Source organism: Heptranchias perlo, chromosome 13 (genome assembly GCF_035084215.1).
Source record: "Heptranchias perlo isolate sHepPer1 chromosome 13, sHepPer1.hap1, whole genome shotgun sequence".
NCBI lineage: Eukaryota > Metazoa > Chordata > Chondrichthyes > Hexanchiformes > Hexanchidae > Heptranchias > Heptranchias perlo.
In genome coordinates this window covers 67,930,327-67,953,198 of record NC_090337.1, presented here as the reverse complement: position 1 = coordinate 67,953,198, position 22,872 = coordinate 67,930,327, and the positions used below count along the sequence as shown (strand labels likewise).

At 45.4% G+C, this 22,872-nt stretch overlaps 1 pseudogene; it reads left to right on the top strand.

Annotated features, from left to right (window-relative positions):
• Positions 1-16,795: 16,795 nt before the first annotated feature.
• LOC137331171 (forkhead box protein K2 pseudogene) lies at positions 16,796-22,012 on the top strand (annotated as a pseudogene).
• Positions 22,013-22,872: the final 860 nt, after the last annotated feature.

Here is a 22,872-nt window from a genome sequence, read left to right as displayed (position 1 = left end):
TACATATGTATATATTTCTCTGTGTGTATATATAAAACATATATGTGTGTGCCTGCATATATGTACATGTGTGTGTATGTGCACGTGTGCATGTATGTATGCATGTGCATATATACATATGTATGTGTGTATTATATATATATGTCTGTGTGTATAGGTATGTATGCATGTCCGTGTGTATATGTGTATGTGTTTATATGTGCATGTATGTGTGTGTGTATATATGTATGCTTGTGTGTTATATATGTAGGCCTGCGTGTGTGTATATATGTGTGTATATGCCTGTATGTGCTGAACCCCAAATCTTCCCCCCTCCAGTGCCTATAGGTGACAAGGTTTTAAAAGGGTAAGAGATAAAAATTGAGTACGTGGGTAAATGGAACGTATAATAAAGACACTTATTTGCAGTTTTCATGAAAAAATGGACAAAATCCTAGTATACCTTGTGATTAAAAATACCATTTGACTTATTCAGTCACCATGGATCATTAAGCCTGATATCTGTTAGCCAGGACATGAACACCACTATTGTTATAAAAGAACACTTCCTCTGACTCACCAGGAGAAATGCCAAGGGAGATCCACATTTGGATTAAAAATGGGACATCTGGTCATGCAAATTTTATTATAAATGCAAACGATGTTAAATGGTGTGTGCTCATGAGTAGGGCCTGAAACTGACAACAAAAGCCTATCTCTCTCCACACTCCCTGCCTCAACAGCTGAGTGTTTCCAACTCCTGCTGGTTTTATTTCAGATTTACAACGCCTGCAGGATTTTGCTTTTTGTTTTATTATCCTGAAATTGAGAAGTACATTTCAATTTGTAAAGTTTCCTCACCAGAACATCAGAAACCGCACCACAGGTCCTGGACCAACCGGGAACAAGGCCATGGCAAATCGACTAGTGTTTGTTTAAAATTACTGGGACAACATGAAACTCCCCCCTTGTAGCAAACTGCAGAGTGGGGGGAGATTTTGTGCAATAAGGTAATGGAATCCTAATTGCGTTCTTTATAAAGGTGTTTACTATTTTGTTACGTGAAACATACAGAAAATCCTCCTCGAAAGAAATGATGGCACCAAGAGCAAAATAAAATAGGAAAAGTTTCCAGTTTAGTTCCCCTGGAACAGAATTTTGCAGCCAACACTGCTGATCAGGAATTCAGACACGGGCTCAAATTCGTATCACACCCTCCCTAAACCTAACTCTAATCCTAACGCACACAAAGCACTGTGCCAGGAACACTAAAGGAAAAAATGTATCCTCGTATAATTCACTGGGAATGAGAATTCACCTCTGATCGCCATTAGATGATAATGGAAAATGTACGTGTGGCATTGTAGAAATTTGCTTGTGGGGTGGAGAGGGAAATTGAAATTCCTACTCCAGCTTATCCCAGAAAGTGAGCAGCGTTGTTGACTCTATCAGTATCTGAGGGTCCAGCCTGAAGGTCCAAACCAGCTGATCATTCTAATGACCTGCGGTAATACATTTGACAAATGATGCTTTCACATGAATGCACCACAATAATATAAATAAGGACAGGAGAACAACATTAATGTCACAGAATGTTAAAGAAATGTTTCATTCCTGGGTGCTTGTTGTGATCATTTCAAATTTCAATAAAACCACCAACTACAATGTAACGGAGAGACTTTCTACAATCTCGCACTCTTGTCCTCCATTCCCAAACTCTTGCCGTGACATAAAGTCATACAATTTTTCACCAAGGGCTGCTTTATTAAATAGTTATTTTCCTTTGAGAGTTACGTCATCATCTGCTTCTGCATCTTCTCAAGTTTCACTCGAATCATTATGAACGTCCTTTGATCCCCGATTCTTTATTCTCTTGAATTTTTTTGTAGAATCAGGATGTGTAGAATCAGGATTTGAAGAATCAGGATTTATAGAATTAGGATTTGTAGAAACAGGATTTGTCGAAACAGGATTTGTAGAATCGGGATTTGAAGATTCAGGATGTATAGAAACAGGGTCTGTAGAAACAGAATTTGTAGAATCAGGATTTGTAGAAACAGAATTTGTAGAATCAGGATTTGTAGAAACAGAATTTGTAGAATCAGGATTTGTAGAATCAGGATTTGTAGAAACAGGCAAGGCCTTGTGTCTGGGAATGGGCATGAAAATCCTCTCAGCAACAATGATGGCTGCTGACTGCAGCGTCTTCTAACTGCTGGTCTAAGACCCCCGTCCTGATCCTTCACTTCCTGAATCTTCAAAAGAAGGTCCTTACTTCTGCTTGGATCTATTGAGTGGCACCAGGCCCGGCTCAGGACCTGCATATTCACTTCTGGTCACACCTCCAAATCAATGTCCGAAGTCTTATTGGATCACTACCACTGGGACAGAAAAATTAAGCTGTTTGGCACTGAGAATTTACCGTCTTGTGATTCTATTATTCGAAGCGTCTCATTCCCAGTAAAACTAGAGATGAGTAGGTCATTTGGCCAGCAATCGGAAAAGCTTTTAGAAAATTTGCAACAATTATGAGATAGTATCAAAAGATGTCAGGAGTGTATTATCGACACTATAGTGTCTCTCTGTGGTAAGAGAGACACTATAAACACCTAATGGATTTCAGCTTGAGACAGATGAAGAGATGACTAATATGGAACTTGTATTTAGCAAGATGCAACAATTTTGTGTTGGTAAGATCAATAAATGCTGTATATCCTGCAATTAGGGTCAACATGCTGATGACAAGAACAAGCAAGTCAGGTTTCAGACTGATTGTGATGCTACTGTCAATGTCCTACCTGTGAATTAATACTGGGACTGTTTAATGATCCAAGTAACTGTGAGTTCAGGATTGTAACACTGGATTGCTCACTGCTCATGCAAAACAGAAATGAAGTCATTGGGTAAAAGAGTCAGAGTCTGCAACATCGAGAATAACAAGCATTGAGTTTCAGATCTTTCCAATGTGGACCTAAAAACAGAAAATGCTGGAAAAGCTCAGCAGATCAGGCAGCATCTGTGGAGAGAGAAGCAGACGTTTCAGGTCGATGACCTCTCGTCAGAACTGAGCTGTTAAGATATTCTCAACCTTTCGTTGAGTTCTGACTGAAGGTCATCAACCTGAAATGTTGGGGTTAATTTTAACCCCGAAGAACGTGTGGGTTGGGGACGGGCGGGGGCGCAGTAAAAATGTTAAATCCGGGTTCCAACCCGCTGAATTCCATGTTTCAGCCAAACATATCCGGGTGCTCGCGCGCCTCTGAAACCCAGAAGTCCTGCCGGCACTTAAATCCGGTGGGATGACATTTAAAGGGGCAATTAAGGTATTTGAGGTAGTTAAGGGAATTAAATTTTAGTGTATTGAGGCAGACAAACGATTTTAACTCGACCTGAACGTGTCTCCCGTGGCCTTTGAAACATACCATGGAAACGGAGGCGAGTTGCAGCCGGCCCATTTGGACCTTTAATCCAGGATTGACACATGTGAAGAAAAGGTGAGTTTTTGCAGCAGGGCAATCAGTTCTCTCAGACAAACCTTTGGCTGGGAGTTCTTTGTGTTTAGACTGAGATTTCTTTGTTCACACTCAGAATTCTTGTATTCACACAAATTTACCTACATTTTGGATCATCTCAAACTGACACCATCACGATGTGGGGTGCAATGGATTTATTCAGTACATCTGAGGAGGAGGCACATCACCATCCGCGGCAGGCACGGTGTGAAGTTCTGGGAGTTGCAGCTCCACAAGACAGAGGTGCGTCACAAGGACCTGGAGGAGAGCAGAGAGGGGACCAATGGAGGGGCCTAGGTCACAGGAGGCACCATCCATGTGAGAGGGTCTAAAGGCAGAGACTGAGCTTCCTGGACCTCTCTGAGGAGCAGTGCCTACCAAGGCACAGATTGAGTCACCAGGTGCTCGCAGACATCTGCAGGCTCCTTCATGCAGAGCTGCTCCCGAATGGGCCTGGTGGCCATGCATTGCCCGTCACAGTTAAAGTCACCACTGCCCTCAATTTCGTCGCCTCCGGGTCCTTCCGGGGAACCATCGGTGACATCTCCAGGGTCTCTCAGTTGTACATAAGTGTATAGGAGAGGTAACGGATGGTTTGTTTGCCAGGGCATCCGACTACGTCAACTTCCCATCGACAACATCAGCCAGACTGAGAGGGCAGTGTGTTTCCATTCTCTGGCTGGCTTCCCACGGGTACAGAACGTAATTAATTGCACATACGTAGCAATTCGAGGAGCTCCACATGACCCAGGACTGTTCATCAACTGAAAGGGATATCACTCCATCAATGCGCAGCTGATTTGCGAACACAGGAGGAGGTTTCTGCAGGTGTGTGCCAAATTCTCTGGCAGCTGCCATGATTCCTTCATTCTGCGTGAATCCAACATCCCGGGCCTCTTCCACGCACAAGGCAGGCTTAAGGGCTGGCTCCTTGGAGACAAGGGAGACCCCCTGCAAACGCGGCTCATGACACCTCTGAGCAACCCCACCAACGAGGCACAGCAACGATACAACGACAGTCACATCCCCACCAGGTCTGTCGTGAATTTGGACATGAATTTAGATTTGAGGTTAGGATCAGATCAGCCATGATCTTATTGAATGGCGGAGCAGGCTCGAAGGGCTGATTGGCCTACTCCTGCTCCTATTTCTTATGTTCTTATGTCTTTGAAGAAGCCATTGGAATGTTGAAGATGAGCTTCAGGTGCCTGGATCGATCTGGGGGAGCCCTTCAGTACTCACCAGCGAGGGTGTGCAGAATAATAATCGTGTGTTGTGTCCTGCACAACATCGCTCAACAGAGAGGGTTACAGGTGGATGAGGTCCCATGTGCTCATGAAGCATCCGCACCTGCCATCAACATTGAAGAAGACGAGGGGGAGGAGGAGGAGGAGGAGGAGGAGGAGGAGGAGGAGGACGGGTAACCCATCGGCAGAGCAGCCTCTCACCTGGCTGCTCGTGATGCCAGGGAGTCACTCACATCTGATAGATTCTCATAGGGACATCTGCAAAGTGAGGAGTCAAGTACTCAGACCACCTGGATCGAGCACCACCAGCACCACCCCCCTCACCTCCCCCCTCACCCAGGGTGCACAAAAGGCACCCAATGGGTGGCGTCAAGTCTCACCGTTCATGATGAAACACATGAAAGGACACTTTCATAAAAGGGACTTAAGAATGGGCAAGATGTGACAGTGGAGGTGAGAATGATAACATTTAATGTGCATTTAATAAAAATCAAATATAAATGAAAAACATGACAGTCTGTCAGACACCCTTGTGCATACCCTTCGTATTCACAAATCCTTAGACTTCCTCTTCCTACCGCTTCTACGTGGTGCATCCCCAATGGCTACAGCAGAAATAATGGCAGATTGCTCATATTCATGGCCTGACTGGTTAGATACTTTGAGCCTACGCCCTCTGGGATTTGGAGTTCGTGAGGGCCCCTCCAAAGACTGCTCCACCTGCACCTGTGCAGGGGCAGACTCGCCAGACTCTCCAGGCACACCTGGAGAGGAGGCAGCATTGTGGGTACCGGTTTTCAGCGGGGGTGGGGGGGCAACGGGTGAGACATGAGAGCGCTTTGAGTGGCGTCCCCACTTCTATGTCCCCTTTCGCCATCATCCCTCTCCTGGGCCAGGCCCACATCAGTCCTACCACTATTCTGGACAACAGTTTGGAGGGTGAGTATCAGACAGATTGATCACATTGGATCGGGATTGGGGTGAGTGGGAGAGGTGGGTGCACAAATGGGGGTTGAGGAAGTGCACAGAAAGTGAAGGTAAATTGACACTGAGCCTCAGGTGGGTGTGAGGAGTGATGTGATGGAGTAGGCTGGGCAGGGCAGAGTGTGAGGGGGAGGGGGGTAATGTTCACCATAGAATGCAGGTGAATCAGTAACTGTACTTACTTTTCCTGACCTGGTTAGGTCATTAAATCGCTTCCTGCACTGTAGCCAAGACCTGGTCACCGTGCTCCTGCTGCTGACCTGTTCTGCCACCTCCAGCCACGCCTTCTTGGTGGCAGAACCAGGTTTCTTCCTCCTGTCACCTGGATATGACACCTCTGTCCTGCTTCTCACAGCAGTCAGTAGAATCTCAAGGGAGGTGTCTGAGAACCTGGGCGCTGCCTTTCCTCCATGTCGTTCCATTCTGATTTTTCTTCCTTTCACCTTCAAAATCCATTGCTGCATTGGCCCTTTAAATAGTGGGGTTTAAATCGCATCACTCGGGTGCACAGTACGCCCACTGCGCAGCTTGGAGACGCGAAACCCAGAAGTTGAATTAAGTGATTTGAGTCGCGATCGCTCGGGAACATGCACGAAAAATCTTTCCGGGTTTCCCACCCGCTTATTGACACCCCACTGAGGTCCCGCCTTATTGTTAAAATTTAGGCTGTTAACTCTGTTCCTCTGTCCACAGTTGCTGCCTGACCGACTGAGTATATCCAGCATTTTCTGTCTTTATTTCAGATTTGCAGCATCCGCAGTATTTTTCTTATGGAATTAGGCCTGTTCGAGGTGCTGGAGTCATTCAACATAAGCGATTTGTGATGGGGAATCATGAGAACATTAATATTGTTCGTTGTTTCTGCATCCAAGATAAGATAAAGGGCTATAAGGCCCTTACCTGCTTACTGTCATCCTTGGCAAATTTCATCGCAGTGCACCAACCCTCTCTTCCCCCTCACCTCCTGGTCAGAAGTAAAAAAGCATACACCTGTAACCAATTCAGGAGCCCTCTGTTTATAATTCCCCTCTTGGGCAATCGGGCAAACTGCAGGAGATCTCAGACCCACTAATTATTATCCACAACGATTTACCTTCCACATTCGTGACCACCTCTTTCTCCAGAAGTCCACCTGTCACACTCTTGAAGAACTGTAAAGACTCAGTCTGCACTACCTCGTCTGGGATCCTGTCCCACGGGCCAGCCACCCTCTGGTAATAGTCAAACGGGCAGAACATTGCGGGTTAGCTAGTGCTGAAGTAGAAAACCCCGGCCTATATTTTACGTTCAGGCCGTACCCCCCACGTTGCAGGCCTTTGACCCCACAGCTGATTGTTTTCTCTCTGGCTGGCTGAACAGCCGCTGTGTGAAATTGTCAAACTAACCCAGTTCCTAGACCCAGGTAGCTGTCCCTAACTCACCACACGTTGGCTGCCAGTTAGTAATCTCACTTACAGATGGCACGTGGATGGTTAATATGGGCACTGGGCTAAGGCGTGTTACAGAGGGAGCTTCACTCTGTATCTAACCCAAGCTATACCTGACAACAACAATAACAACAACTACTTGCATTTATATAGCACCTTTAACCTAGTAAAGCATCCCAAAGTGCTTCACAGGAGCATTATCGGACAAAATTTGACACTGAGCCATATAAGGAGATATTAGGATAGGTGACCAAAAGCTTGGACAAGGAGGTAGGTTTTAAGGAGCAACTTAAGTGAGGAGAGAGAGGTAGACAGGTTTAGAATCATAGAATCATAGAAAGTTATGGCACAGAAGGAGGCCATTCGGCCCATTGTGTCCGTGCCAGCCAAAAAATATCTATCCAGCTTAATCTAACTTTCCAGCACTTGGTCCGTAGCCCTGTAGGTTACGGCACTTTAAGTGCACATCCAAGTACTTTTTAAATGAGTTGAGGGTTTCTGCCTCTACCACCCTTTCAGGCAGTGAGTTCCAGACCCCCACCACCCTCTGGGTGAAAAACTTTCTCCTCAGCTCCCCTCTAATCCTTCTACCAATTACTTTAAATCTATGCCCCCTGGTTATTGACCTCTCTGCTGAGGGAAATAGGTCCTTCCTATCCACTCTATCTGGGCCCCTCATAATTTTATACACCTCAATTAAATCTCACCTCGGCCTCCTGAGTTCCAAAGAAAACAACTCCAGCCTCCCCAATCTTTTCTCATAGCGATAATCCTCCAGTCCTGGCAACATCCTCGGAAATATCCTCTCTAGTGCAATCACATCTTTCCTGTAATGTGGTGACCAGAACTGTACGCAGTGCTCAAGATGTGGCCTAACCAGTGTTTTATACAGGGAGGGAATTCCAGAGCTCAGGGCCTAAGCGGCTGAAGGCACAGCCACCAATGGTGGAGCGAAGGAAATCGCGGATGCAGAAGAGGCCAGAATTGGAGGAGTGCAGAGATCTCGGAGGGTTGTAGGGCTGGAGGAGGTTACAGAGATAGGGAGGAGCGAGGCCTTGGGGGGATTTGAAAACAAGGATGCCTGAAATGGGAAACTTTTCCCTGCATTAATAAGCACAAAAGTTCACCATTTTGTTACAAGATGCTTTTTGAGCAAATTCTAAAGGCAGAACAATGATGTCCTTTCTTAGAATAGTAGAACAAAAAAGCAATGAAAGAGTTAAAAAAAAAGAAAATCACAGCAACACAAATCATTTTGGAAATAATAGATATGACACCATATCCCACAGTAGATAAAGGTTTAGGCTGGAGATAAGATGAAGGTCAGAGTAAAAGTCTGACAGGGCATTGGAAAAATGTCTCTTGGGTGCAGGGTGGAAAACCGCAGCAGATTAGATATAATTGAATTCAGAATCTGGTCATTTTCAGAAGGATGAGCTTCACATCAGCTAGTCAGCACAGCAGAATGAGGTGATGATGGAAAAAATGTTTCAAGACTGTACTTCAGTGATATCAGTTATATAATAACAGAAGCTGCACTTTTTACACAGCACCAGCTCTGATGGATAGTATCGAAGAGGATAGATTCTCCTCAACATGATCAATAATCACTTCTCTGTCTGAAATATAACGGGCACTTATTTACTCAGCTCTCATTCCGTTATGCGGAAAATAACATTTTGTAGACATTTAACATGAATTCAATGCCACGGCTCATTATCAAGATTTCAATATATGAATGATAACTGATTTGGAAAGGAGCATGGCCTTTTAAATGAAAGGGCAGCGATAGGCCCGGCATATTCCTCACTCTACCATTACCAACAAGCCAGGGGATCAACCCTGGTTCAATGAGGAGTGTAGAAGAGCATGCCAGGAGCAGCACCAGGCGTACCTAAAAATGAGGTGCCAACCTGGTGAAGCTACAACTCAGGACTACACGCATGCTAAACAGCGGAAGCAACATGCTATAGACAGAGCTAAGCGATTCCACAACCAACGGATCAGATCAAAGCTCTGCAGTCCTGCCACATCCAGTCGTGAATGGTGGTGGACAATTAAACAACTAGCGGGAGGAGGAGGATCTGTAAACATCCCCATCCTCAATGATTGCAGAGTCCAGCATGCGAGTGCAAAAGACATGGCTGAAAAGTTTGCAACCATCTTCAGCCAGAAGTGCCGAGTGGATGATCCATCTCGGCCTCCTCCTGGGATCCCCACCATCACAGAAGCCAGTCTTCAGCCAATTCGATTCACTCCATGTGATATCAAGAAACAGCTGAGTGCACTGGAAACAGCAAAGACTACGAGCCCCAACAACATCCCGGCTGTAGTGCTGAAGACTTGTGCTCCAGAACTAGCCGTGCCTCTAGCCAAGCTGTTCCAGTACAGCTACAACACTGGCATCTACCCGACAATGTGGAAAATTGCCCAGGTATGTCCTGTCCACAAAAAGCAGGACAAATCCAATCCGGCCAATTACCGCCCCATCAGTCTACTCTCAATCATCAGCAAAGTGATGGAAGGTGTCGTCAACAGTGCTATCAAGCAGCACTTACTCACCAATAACCTGCTCACCGATGCTCAGTTTGGGTTCTGCCAGGACCACTCGACTCCAGACCTCATTACAGACTTGGTCCAAACATGGACAAAAGAGCTGAATTCCAGAGGTGAGGTGAGAGTGACTGCCCTTGACATCAAGGCAGCATTTGACCGAGTGTGGCACCAAGGAGCCCGAGTAAAATTGAATTCAATGGGAATCAGGGGGAAAACTCTCCAGTGGCTGGAGTCATACCTAGCACAGAGGAAGATGGTAGTGGTTGTTGGAGGCTAATCATCTCAGCCCCAGGACATTGATTCAGGAGTTCCTCAGGGCAGTATCCTAGGCCCAATCATCTTCAGCTGCTTCATCAACGACCTTCCCTCCATCATAAGGTCAGAAATGGGGATGTTTACTGATGACTGCACAGTGTTCAGTTCCATTCACAACCCCTCAAATAATGAAGCAATCCGAGCCCGCATGCAGCAAGACCTGGACAACAACCAGGGTTGAGCTGATAAGTGGCAAGTAACATCCGCATCAGAAAAGTGCCAGGCAATGACCATCTCCAACAAGAGAGAGTCTAACCACCTCCCTTTGACATTCAACGGCATTACCATCGCCAAATCCCCCACCATCAACATCCTGGGGGTCACCATTGACCAGAAACTTAACTGGACCAGCCACATAAATACTATGGCTACAAGAGCAGGTCAGAGGCTGGGTATTCTGTGGTGAGTGACTCACCTCCTGACTCCCCAAAGCCTTTCCACCATCTACAAGGCACAAGTCAAGAATGTGATGGAATACTCTCCAATTGCCTGGATGAGTGCAGCTCCAACAACACTCAAGAAGCTTGACACAATCCAGGACAAAGCAGCCCACTTGATTGGCACCCCATCCACCACCCTAAACATTCACTCCCTTCACCACCGGCGCACAGGATGCACTGCAGCAACTCGCCAAGGCTTCTTCAACAGCACCTCCCAAATCTGCGACCTCTACCACCTAGAAGGACAAGAGCAGCAGGCACATGGGAGCAACACCACCTGCACGTTCCCCTCCAAGTCACACACCACCCCGACTTGGAAATATATCGCCGTTCCTTCATCGTCGTTGGGTCAAAATCCTGGAACTCCCTACCTAACAGCACTGTGGGAGAAACTTCACCTCACGGAGGGCAGTGGTTCAAGAAGGTGGCTCACCACCACCTTCTCAAGGGCAATTAGGGATGGGCAATAAACGCTGGCCTCGCCAGCGACGCCCACATCCCATGAACGAATAAAAAAAAGTCTCCGGTAAATGAGCCAGTGTTTCAGTGACTCGCTGTCTGTGTCTCCTGGTAAATGAGCCATTGTTGCATTGTCTCACTGTCTGTGTCTCCTGGTAAAGAGATCATTGTCTGCTGTGGGTTTGAAAAAGGTGAAGCTTAAATTTTAAGACGCTCACTTTCACAGTTGTTTCTTGGTCTCCGTATTACTCCACCATCCCCCTCCCCCTTTCTGCCCCTCCTCTCCTGACTCTTCCTGAGGTTTGGTTGCACAGGTGCTGGCAGCTATCCAAATCACCATTCCTCATTTGTGAGTCTTGACAGGGAGTGGCAGGTGGTTATTCGACTGAGGAAAGCATCACATTTGTGCTCAATCCTATTCCACAGAACCACAGAAGTTTGCCGCATAGAAGGATGTCATTTCAAGCATCGTGTCTGTAGGGGGTGATGGTGTGTGTCAACTTCGCCTCTGACTTCTGAGCGGTCCGAATCGCTCCCACTCCCTGGGTTCTAGACCTTGGACTTATTTGGGGGTTGTGACAAAGTGCAGCAGACAACTGGTTTTGGTGCAAGAAACTTTGATCTTTATTCAAGAGAGAAAATACAACACAACAATCTTAACACTCTAATAAAATGGGGAACACTTCGGTACACATGAGGGAAATTACAGTAGAAAGATACCTCACCCCTCCCAATCCCACTGTACTAGCTAAGTTGGACTCTAAAGGGCCAGAGATAATGCTCACCAAACGAATCCTTGACAGTAATTCACCCAGAGGTAAGTCAGGAATAGATTGTGGAGTGGAAACTTTGCGGATCTTCGGTTTTCTCCCGAATTGGTTTTCTTTGGTCGCGGTGGCTCAATATTACCCGATTGGTTGGTGGTAATATTCGGTTGGTTGTTTCGTAAGGCCCTTGTTGCCGCGAGATGTCTGATGGTCACTGGGGCTGTTGATCTGGTTTCTTCTTGTGTGTCGGCCTGCTTCTAGAGCTGCTGACCTTCCCTGTCTAACTGCATTACTCGCCTTGATGTTCGCTGGAAGCTGCTCTTCCTCCCAGACACAGGCAGAACAGGACAAGCAGCCCACCAGAGCCAGCAAGCCAGAGAGAGAGAGAGAGGGGTTTCCAGTTTCCACTTGTGTATCCCTCTCTTACAAAGGTCTTCGTCACTTTAAAAAAAACACTTCATGTCTGTTTAAACAGTTTTTATAAAGTCCTTAAGAATCTTTGATGGCTTTTTGATGGTCCCTCATCATGTTGCAATTGCTTCTCCCAATGGGTCATTGTTAATTCCGATTTTAGAGCTTGTCACACAAGGCTTCCTTTTGTATCCAACGTCCTAGGTGTTGATGGGTTTTGCTTTAAAACAAAGGCATGGCCCCACCATGTCTGGAGCAGTTGCCTCTTTCAATGGCCGATTGCCTTTCGAATTAGTGCTGAGTGTCGACCACCTGCGATAGGTTTTGCATTAAAACAGAGTCAAGTCTGAAGCAGTAATTCTCCCACATTCCATGTGTGTGTTGTGGATTCATCTGGTGACCTCTCACCTATCCTTCCATCTTAGGATTTCAGTCAATGGCCAAAGTTTTTCCATACCCAGGAAAAAGGTGAATTTCTTTTGGGTTTTTCTCCGAGTTTTGGGGGATCTGTGAATTTTGAGAATCTTACATGTCTGTGCTGGCGATTTGCTGGAACAATCCAAAACTAATCCCACTACCCGGCACTCTCCCAGAGCCTCGAATCTTCCTTGGCTTCTGATATTTATCCAATTTTCCTTAAAAGACGCAAAGATCTCTGCCTCAACCACTCCCCGAGGCAATGGATTCCATGCTCCAACAACACTCTGGGTAACGAGATTTCTCCGAACCTTTCTCCTCACTCTCTTCGTGACCATTTAAATTGATGACCTCATGTCACTGATTCCCTAACCAGAGGAAATAGTTTTTCCCCATACATTCTATGAAAACCCTTCAGAATTTTAAGTAACTCAGTCAGTGTGTGCACACACTTGTGTCCTTCAGCAGGGTCACTAGAGAGAGATCGGGAGCTGACCTTTCACCTCCTAGCCATTTAGCCCATCAAAGTACTCAAGTTATTGCTTGGCTGAGATCAAGTAACATAACCCGAATCAGAACTCGAACCTGGGTTGCTCTGGATTGTATGTCTCAGTGCTACTCTGGACAGTGTTTTAACTCACATGGAAATGGGAGATGGTCCGGGGCTGTCCCACTTCTCCAAAGGGTGCTACTGATCTGCCAAAGTTACAGCGGGAAGTCAGGAGAATTTTACCTCAACGACCATGAATATTGTAAATGAATAATTAGCATTAATTTCATAGAAACCCCACTGAGATTGACCTGTTTTATTTTTTGTTCCAGAATGGGAGAGTTATAAAACATTGTGAAAAATGATAGCGAGCACTGTACAATCTCTTCTCAGTATGAACAGGATTTTATATCATTAAATAAATGGACTTTGCGCCCCAGTTAAAGTGAAGACCTGCACTGGGCTAGGCAGCTGTCTTACTGTTAATGAAGATCATCTAAAATACAAACTGTTCCCTTTCCTTAATGTGGTTGCACTGAATACAAAGAGGCATTAATCTAAAATAGAAACAGAAAATGCAGGAAATACTCAGCAAGTCATGAAGTATCTGTGGAGAAAGAAACAGAGAACGCTTCAGGTCGATGACCCTTTGTCAGAACTGATCTGATTTGGCATTAATCTGGTCTGGGTGCAAAATTTAGAAAATAGAAAATTCTGCAAATACACAGAGGATCACTCTGCGTCCATTGGCCACTGCTAGCTGTCACCTTTAGCAGTGCATTGAAACACAGTGTACATCAATAGTGAGTGGCAGATTTACTGTAAGTTGTGTAGATGGGAGCATTAAGTTACAAAAAGGCATAGACAAATTTTCTTAATGGCAAGATACTGCCCTGAGGAGTGAATGCCCATTGAACCGTATTACACTGAGGAGTGAATGCCCATTGAACCGTATTACACTGAGGAGTGAATGCCCATTGAACCGTATTACACTGAGGAGTGAATGCCCATTGAACCGTATTACACTGAGGAGTCAATGGCCAATGAACCGTATTACACTGAGGAGTCAATGCCCATTGAACCGTATTACACTGAGGAATCAATGCCCATTGAACCGTATTACACTGAGGAGTCAATGGCCAATGAACCATATTACACTGAGGAATCAATGCCCATTGAACCGTATTATACTGAGGAGTGAATGCCCATTGAACCGTATTACACTGAGGAGTCAAAGCCCATTGAACCGTATTACACTGAGGAGTGAATGCCCATTGAACCGTATTACACTGAGGAGTCAAAGCCCATTGAACCGTATTACACTGAGGAGTCAAAGCCCATTGAACCGTATTACACTGAGGAGTGAATGCCCATTGAACCATATTACACTGAGGAGTCAATGCCCATTGAACCGTATTACACTGAGGAGTGAATGCCCATTGAACCGTATTACACTGAGGAGTCAAAGCCCATTGAACCGTATTACACTGAGGAGTCAATGGCCAATGAACTGTATTACACTGAGGAATCAATGCCCATTGAACCGTATTACACTGAGGAATCAATGCCCATTGAACCGTATTACACTGAGGAATCAATGCCCATTGAACCGTATTACACTGAGGAGTCAATGGCCAATGAACCGTATTACACTGAGGAGTCAAAGCCCATTGAACCGTATTACACTGAGGAGTCAAAGCCCATTGAACCGTATTAAACTGAGGAGTGAATGCCCATTGAACCATATTACACTGAGGAGTCAATGCCCATTGAACCGTATTACACTGAGGAGTGAATGCCCATTGAACCGTATTACACTGAGGAGTCAAAGCCCATTGAACCGTATTACACTGAGGAGTCAATGGCCAATGAACTGTATTACACTGAGGAATCAATGCCCATTGAACCGTATTACACTGAGGAATCAATGCCCATTGAACCGTATTACACTGAGGAATCAATGCCCATTGAACCGTATTACACTGAGGAGTCAATGGCCAATGAACTGTATTACACTGAGGAATCAATGCCCATTGAACCGTATTACACTGAGGAGTGAATGCCCATTGAACCGTATTACACTGAGGAGTGAATGGCCAATGAACCATATTACACTGAGGAATCAATGCCCATTGAACCGTATTACACTGAGGAATCAATGCCCATTGAACCGTATTACACTGAGGAGTCAATGCCCATTGAACCGTATTACACTGAGGAGTGAATGCCCATTGAACCGTATTACACTGAGGAGTGAATGGCCAATGAACCATATTACACTGAGGAGTCAATGCCCATTGAACCGTATTACACTGAGGAGTGAATGGCCAATGAACCGTATTACACTGAGGAGTCAATGCCCATTGAACCGTATTACACTGAGGAGTGAATGGCCAATGAACCGTATTACACTGAGGCGTCAATGCCCATTGAACTGTATTACACTGAGGAGCCAATGCCCATTGAACCATATTACACTGAGGAGTGAATGGCCAATGAACCGTATTACACTGAGGAGTGAATGGCCAATGAACCATATTACACTGAGGAGTCAATGCCCATTGAACCGTATTACACTGAGGAGTGAATGGCCAATGAACCATATTACACTGAGGAGTGAATGGCCAATGAACCATATTACACTGAGGAGTCAATGCCCATTGAACCGTATTACACTGAGGAGTGAATGGCCAATGAACCGTATTACACTGAGGAATCAATGCCCATTGAACCGTATTACACTGAGGAATCAATGCCCATTGAACCGTATTACACTGAGGAGTCAATGCCCATTGAACCGTATTACACTGAGGAATCAATGCCCATTGAACCGTATTACACTGAGGAGTCAATGCCCATTGAACCGTATTACACTGAGGAATCAATGCCCATTGAACCGTATTACACTGAGGAGTCAATGCCCATTGAACCGTATTACACTGAGGAATCAATGCCCATTGAACCGTATTACACTGAGGAGTCAATGCCCATTGAACTGTATTACACTGAGGAATCAATGCCCATTGAACCGTATTACACTGAGGAATCAATGCCCATTGAACCGTATTACACTGAGGAATCAATGCCCATTGAACCGTATTACACTGAGGAGTCAATGCCCATTGAACCGTATTACACTGAGGAATCAATGCCCATTGAACCGTATTACACTGAGGAGTCAATGCCCATTGAACTGTATTACACTGAGGAATCAATGCCCATTGAACCGTGTTACACTGAGGAATCAATGCCCATTGAACCGTATTACACTGAGGAGTCAATGCCCATTGAACCGTATTACACTGAGGAATCAATGCCCATTGAACCGTATTACACTGAGGAGTTAATACCCATTGAACCGTATTATACTGAGGTGTCAATGCCCATTGAACCGTATTACACTGAGGAATCAATGCCCATTGAACCGTATTACACTGAGGAGTCAATGCCCATTGAACCGTATTACACTGAGGAATCAATGCCCATTGAACCGTATTACACTGAGGAATCAATGCCCATTGAACCGTATTACACTGAGGAGTCAATGCCCATTGAACCGTATTACACTGAGGAATCAATACCCATTGAACCGTATTACACTGAGGAGTCAATAACCATTGAACCGTATTACACTGAGGAGTCGTGCTGGGCAGCAGTGCAAGGTTGAATAGGAAACTCAACCTGTTTTAAAGATTGTGTCCCCCTTGTTCTATAATATGAAGCCTAATAGTTTATAGTGTTGGTGGTTAGAGAGGGAGAGGAAGATATGCAACTACAGGACGATGTTTAAAATGGCCGCAGCAACCGCAGCAACTGCCGCCACAGCGGGTCTAACCGATTCGACACCCAATGCCATCAATAATAACAGCGACGGCAGCACCAGCACCGACTGCGGGGCCCGGGCCGTGCTGGCCCTCAAGTCGGCTCCGTGCAGCCCTTCTCTGGTTCAGGTTCACTGGGACCCCGGGGAGGACCTGAACGGCGGTGGCGGCGGCGGTGGCTCCTCTTCTTCGGGCCGCGGACCCGCTGGCGGCCACGGTCACCTTCATCACCCGGGGGCCGAGGTGCTGGCTCGGCTGGAGGGCCGCGACTTCGAGTTCCTGATGAAGAAGAGGAACGTGACGATCGGCCGCAACTCGAGCCAGGGCCAGGTGGATGTCAACACGGGTCACTCCTGCTTCATCTCCCGCAGGCACTTGGAGATCTTCCGCGGTGGGGAGGCTGCCGCCGCCGGTTTCTACCTCAAGTGTCTGGGCAAGGATGGGGTGTTCATGGACGGTGTCTTTCGGCGGAGAGGAGCGCCCGCGCTGCAGCTCCCCAGATTATGTACCTTCAGGTTCCCCAGCACAAACATCAAGATCTCATTTACTGCACTGTGCAGTGAAAAAAAAGAAAAACAGGAGGCCCCAGAATCCCCAGTGAGGCCAGTGCAACCACAAATCTCCCCTCTGAAGATAAACATTCCAGACAACATAGCTGATCTGATCAGTCCCCTCCCTTCTCCTGCTGGAACATTCAGTGCTGCAAACTCCTGCCCTTCCAGCCCCAGGGGTGCTGGTTCGTCTGGCTACCGAATAAGTCGTGAACTTCATTGTGACCTGCAAATAATGTCTGACCATACACAGAACAATTCGGAGAATGACAATGAAACATCAGATGGAGACGGCCCAAAGGATGATGCAAAGCCACCTTACTCCTATGCACAGTTAATAGTTTAAGCCATCACAACAGCACCAGATAAGCAGCTTACATTAAGTGGAATCTACACACACATCACAAAGAATTATCCATATTACAGGACAGCAGACAAAGGCTGGCAGAATTCCATCCGACACAATCTTTCCCTGAATCGCTACTTCATTAAGGTACCACGTTCCCAGGAGGAGCCTGGGAAAGGAGCATTCTGGAGGACAGACTCTGCTTCTGAAAGCAAACTAACAGAGCAGGCCTTTAGGAAACGAAGGCCAAGGGGAGTGCCCTGCTTCAGAACTCCCTTAGGACCTCTTTCTTCCAGAAGCGCACCAGCTTCTCCAAGCCACCCTGGTGTGTTTTCATCCCACTCCAGTGGTGTGCAAACCCCAGAGAGTCTGTCCAGGGAAGGTTCTCCAGTCCCCACAGATCATGAATCTAGCACTGTGCAACCGAAGTTAGCAGTAATACAAGAGGCAAGGTATGCTCAGAGTGCACCAGGATCACCGCTGTCTACTCAGCCAGTTTTAATCACTGTCCAACGCCAAATTTCACAGTCTATAAAACCTGTCAGGTATACCGTGGCCACTCCTGTTACATCAACGTCCCAGCAGTCTATGTTGCAAACTGTTCATGTGGTTCATCACAATACAAATAGTACAAACAGTTGTTCAAGAATAAGTGAAAGGGAAAAGCGTAGAGCAGCGGAAAGAAAGTGTACTTTAGGCACGACAGAAAAAATAAAAACTAGAAGGCGTAAGGCGATTAACCCAGCATCAAAGCTGTGGCAGGGGGTTGGGAACCTGAGCAGGGAGACAGAGGAAAGCGTGTCAGGAAGGGACAGAAGGTATGGAGTAAAAGGTAAAGTGTTAAAAAAGGAAAAAGCAGGAACTAAGTGTCACAAAACATATTTGAAAGTTCTTTATCTAAATGCACGTAGCATTCGTAACAAAATGGACGAGTTAACGGCACAAATAACTACGTATGGGTATGATCTTGTGGCCATTACAGAAACATGGCTGCAGGGTGACAACGACTGCGAATTAAATATGCCAGGTATTTAACAATCAGGAAGGACAGGCAGGAAGGAAGGGGAGGTGGGGTGGCTATGTTAATAAAGGAAGGAATCACTGTAATACAGAGAAATGATATTGGGACAAAGGATCAGGATAATGAAACAGTTTGGGTAGAGATAAGGAATAATAAGGGGCAAAAAACACTCGTGGGCGTAGTATATAGGCCTCCTAATAGTTGCAACTCTGCTGGAAGTATTAATCAGGAAATAGTCGGGGCATGTAATAAGGGAACAGCTATAATTATGGGGGATTTTAACCATCATATTAACTGGACAAATCAAATTGGGCAGGGCAGCCTTGAGGAAGAGTTTATTGAGTGTATTAGGGATGGATTTCTTGAGCAGTATGTAACTGATCCGACAAAGGGGCAAGCAACCTTGGACCTGGTCCTGTGTAATGAGCCAGGATTAATTAATAATGTCCTAGTTAAGGATCCCCTTGGAATGAGTGACCATAACATGGTTACATTCCATATCCAATTAGAGGGTGAGAAGGTTGGTTCTCAAACAAGCGTACTGAGCTTGAATAAAGGAGACTATGATGGTATGAGAGCGGAATTGATTAAAGTGGACTGGGAAAATAGATTAAAGGGTAAGACGGTACATGAGCAGTGGTGTTCATTTAAGGAGTTATTTTACAACTTTCAAAAAGAATATATTCCAATGAGGAAAAAAAGGTGTAAAAGAAATGACAGCCATCCGTGGCTAAGTAAAGAAATTAAGGATAGTATCCAACCAAAAACAAGGACATATAAGGTAGCCAAACTTAGTGGGAGGATAGAAGATTGGGAAGTCTTCAAAAGACAGCAAAAAGTAACTGAAGGATTGATTAAGAAAGGGAAGATAGATTATGAAAATAAATTAGCAAAAAATATAAAAACAGGTAGCAAGAGTTTCTATTGTTATATAAAAAGAAAAAGGGTGGCTAAGGCAAACATAGGTCCCTTAGAGGATGAGACCGGGAAATTAATGGTGGGAAACTTGGAGATGGCAAAAATGCTGAACAAATATTTTGTTTCAGTCTTTACGGTAGAGGACACTAAGAATATCCCAACACTGGACAAACAGGGGGCTCTAGGTGGGGAGGAACTAAATACGATTAAAATCACTAAGGAATTGGTACTCAGTAAATTAATGGGACTCAAGGTGGATAAATCCCCTGGACCTGATGGCTTACATCCTAGGGTCTTGAGGGAAGTGACAGTAGGGATTGTGGATGCTTTGGTAATAATTTTCCAAAATTCTCTGGACTCGGCAAAGGTCCCGGCAGATTGGAAAACTGTAATGTAACACCCTTATTTAAAAAGGGTAGTAGGCAGAAGGCTGGAAATTATAGACCAGTTAGCCTAACATCTGTGGTGGGTAACATTTTGGAGTCTATTATTAAGGAGACAGTAGCGGAACATTTGGATAAACATAATTTAATAGGACAAAGTCAGCGTGGCTTTACGAAGGGGAAGTCATGTCTGACAAATTTGCTTGAGTTCTTTGAGGACATAACGTACAGGGTGGATAAAGGGGAACCAGTGGAAGTAGTGTATTTAGACTTCCAGAAGGCATTCGACAAGGTGCCACATAAAAGATTATTGCTCAAGATAAAGAATCACTGGATTGGGGGTAATATTCTGGCATGGGTGGAGGATTGGTTATCTAACAGGAAACAGAGAGTTGGGATAAATGGTTCATTCTCGGACTGCCAACCAGTAGCCAGTGGTGTTCCGCAGGGGTCGGTGCTGGGTCCCCAACTCTTTACAATCTATATTAACGATTTGGAGCAGAGGACCAAGTGTAACATATCAAAGTTTGCAGATGATACAAAAATGGGAGGGAAAGTGGAGAGTGAGGAGGACATAAAAAACCTACAGGGGGATATAGACAGGCTGGGTGAGTGGGCGGAGATTTGGCAGATGCAATACAATATTGGAAAATGTGAGGTTATGCACTCTGGTAGGAAAAATCAGAGAGCAAGTTATTATCTTAATGGCAAGAAACTGGAAAGTACTGCAGTACAAAGGGATCTGGGGGTCCTAGTGCAAGAAAATCAAAAAGTTAGTATGCAGATGCAGCAGGTGATGAAGAAGGCCAACGGAATGTTGGCTTTTATTGCTAGGGGGATAGAATATAAAAACAGGGAGGTATTGTTGCAGTTATATAAGGTATTGGTGAGACCGCACCTGGAATACTGCATACTGTTTTGGTGTCCATACTTAAGAAAAGACATACTTGCTCTCGAGGCAGTACAAAGAAGGTTCACTCGGTTAATCCCGGGGATGAGGGGGCGGACATATGAGGACAGGTTGAGTCGATTGGGACTCTACTCATTGGAGTTCAGAAGAATGAGAGGCGATCTTATTGAAACATATAAGATTGTGAAGGGGCTTGATCGGGTGGATGCGGTAAGGATGTTCCCAAGGATGGGTGAAACTAGAACAAGGGGGCATAATCTTAGAATAAGGGGCTGCTCTTTCAAAACTGAGATGAGGAGAAACTTCTTCACTCAGAGGGTAGTAGGTCTGTGGAATTTGTTGCCCCAGGAAGCTGTGGAAGCTACATCATTAAATAAATTTAAAACAGAAATAGACAGTTTCCTAGAAGTAAAGGGAATTAGGGGTTACGGGGAGCGGGCAGGAAATTGGACATGAATTTAGATTTGAGGTTAGGATCAGATCAGCCATGATCTTATTGAATGGCGGAGCAGGCTCGAGGGGCAGATTGGCCTACTCCTGCTCCTATTTCTTATGTTCTAATGAGTCAATGCCCATTGAACCGTATTACACTGAGGATCAATGACCATTGAACCGTATTACACTGAGGATCAATGCCCATTGAACCGTATTACACTGAGGAGTCAATGCCCATTGAACCGTATTACACTGAGGATCAATGCCCATTGAACTGTATTACACTGAGGATCAATGCCCATTGAACCGTATTACACTGAGGATCAATGCCCATTGAACCGTATTACACTGAGGAATCAATGCCCATTGAACCGTATTACACTGAGGCGTCAATGCCCATTGAACTGTATTACACTGAGGAATCAATGCCCATTGAACCGTATTACACTGAGGAATCAATGCCCATTGAACCGTATTACACTGAGGCGTCAATGCCCATTGAACTGTATTACACTGAGGCGTCAATGCCCATTGAACCGTATTACACTGAGGAATCAATGCCCATTGAACCGTATTACACTGAGGCGTCAATGCCCATTGAACCGTATTACACTGAGGAGTGAATGCCCATTGAACCGTATTACACTGAGGAATCAATGCCCATTGAACCGTATTACACTGAGGAATCAATGCCCATTGAACCGTATTACACTGAGGCGTCAATGCCCATTGAACCGTATTACACTGAGGAATCAATGCCCATTGAACCGTATTACACTGAGGAGTCAATGCCCATTGAATTGTATTACACTGAGGAGTCAATGCCCATTGAACTGTATTACACTGAGGAATCAATGCCCATTGAACCGTATTACACTGAGGAGTGAATGCCCATTGAACCGTATTACACTGAGGAGTCAATGCCCATTGAACCATATTACACTGAGGCGTCAATGCCCATTGAACCGTATTACACTGAGGAATCAATGCCCATTGAACCGTATTACACTGAGGAGTCAATGCCCATTGAACCATATTACACTGAGGAGTCAATGCCCATTGAACCGTATTACACTGAGGCGTCAATGCCCATTGAACCGTATTACACTGAGGCGTCAATGCCCATTGAACCATATTACACTGAGGAGTCAATGCCCATTGAACCGTATTACACTGAGGCGTCAATGCCCATTGAACCGTATTACACTGAGGAATCAATGCCCATTGAACCATATTACACTGAGGAGTCAATGCCCATTGAACCGTATTACACTGAGGCGTCAATGCCCATTGAACCGTATTACACTGAGGAATCAATGCCCATTGAACCGTATTACACTGAGGAATCAATGCCCATTGAACCGTATTACACTGAGGAATCAATGCCCATTGAACCGTATTACACTGAGGAATCAATGCCCATTGAACCGTATTACACTGAGGAATCAATGCCCATTGAACCGTATTACACTGAGGAGTCAAT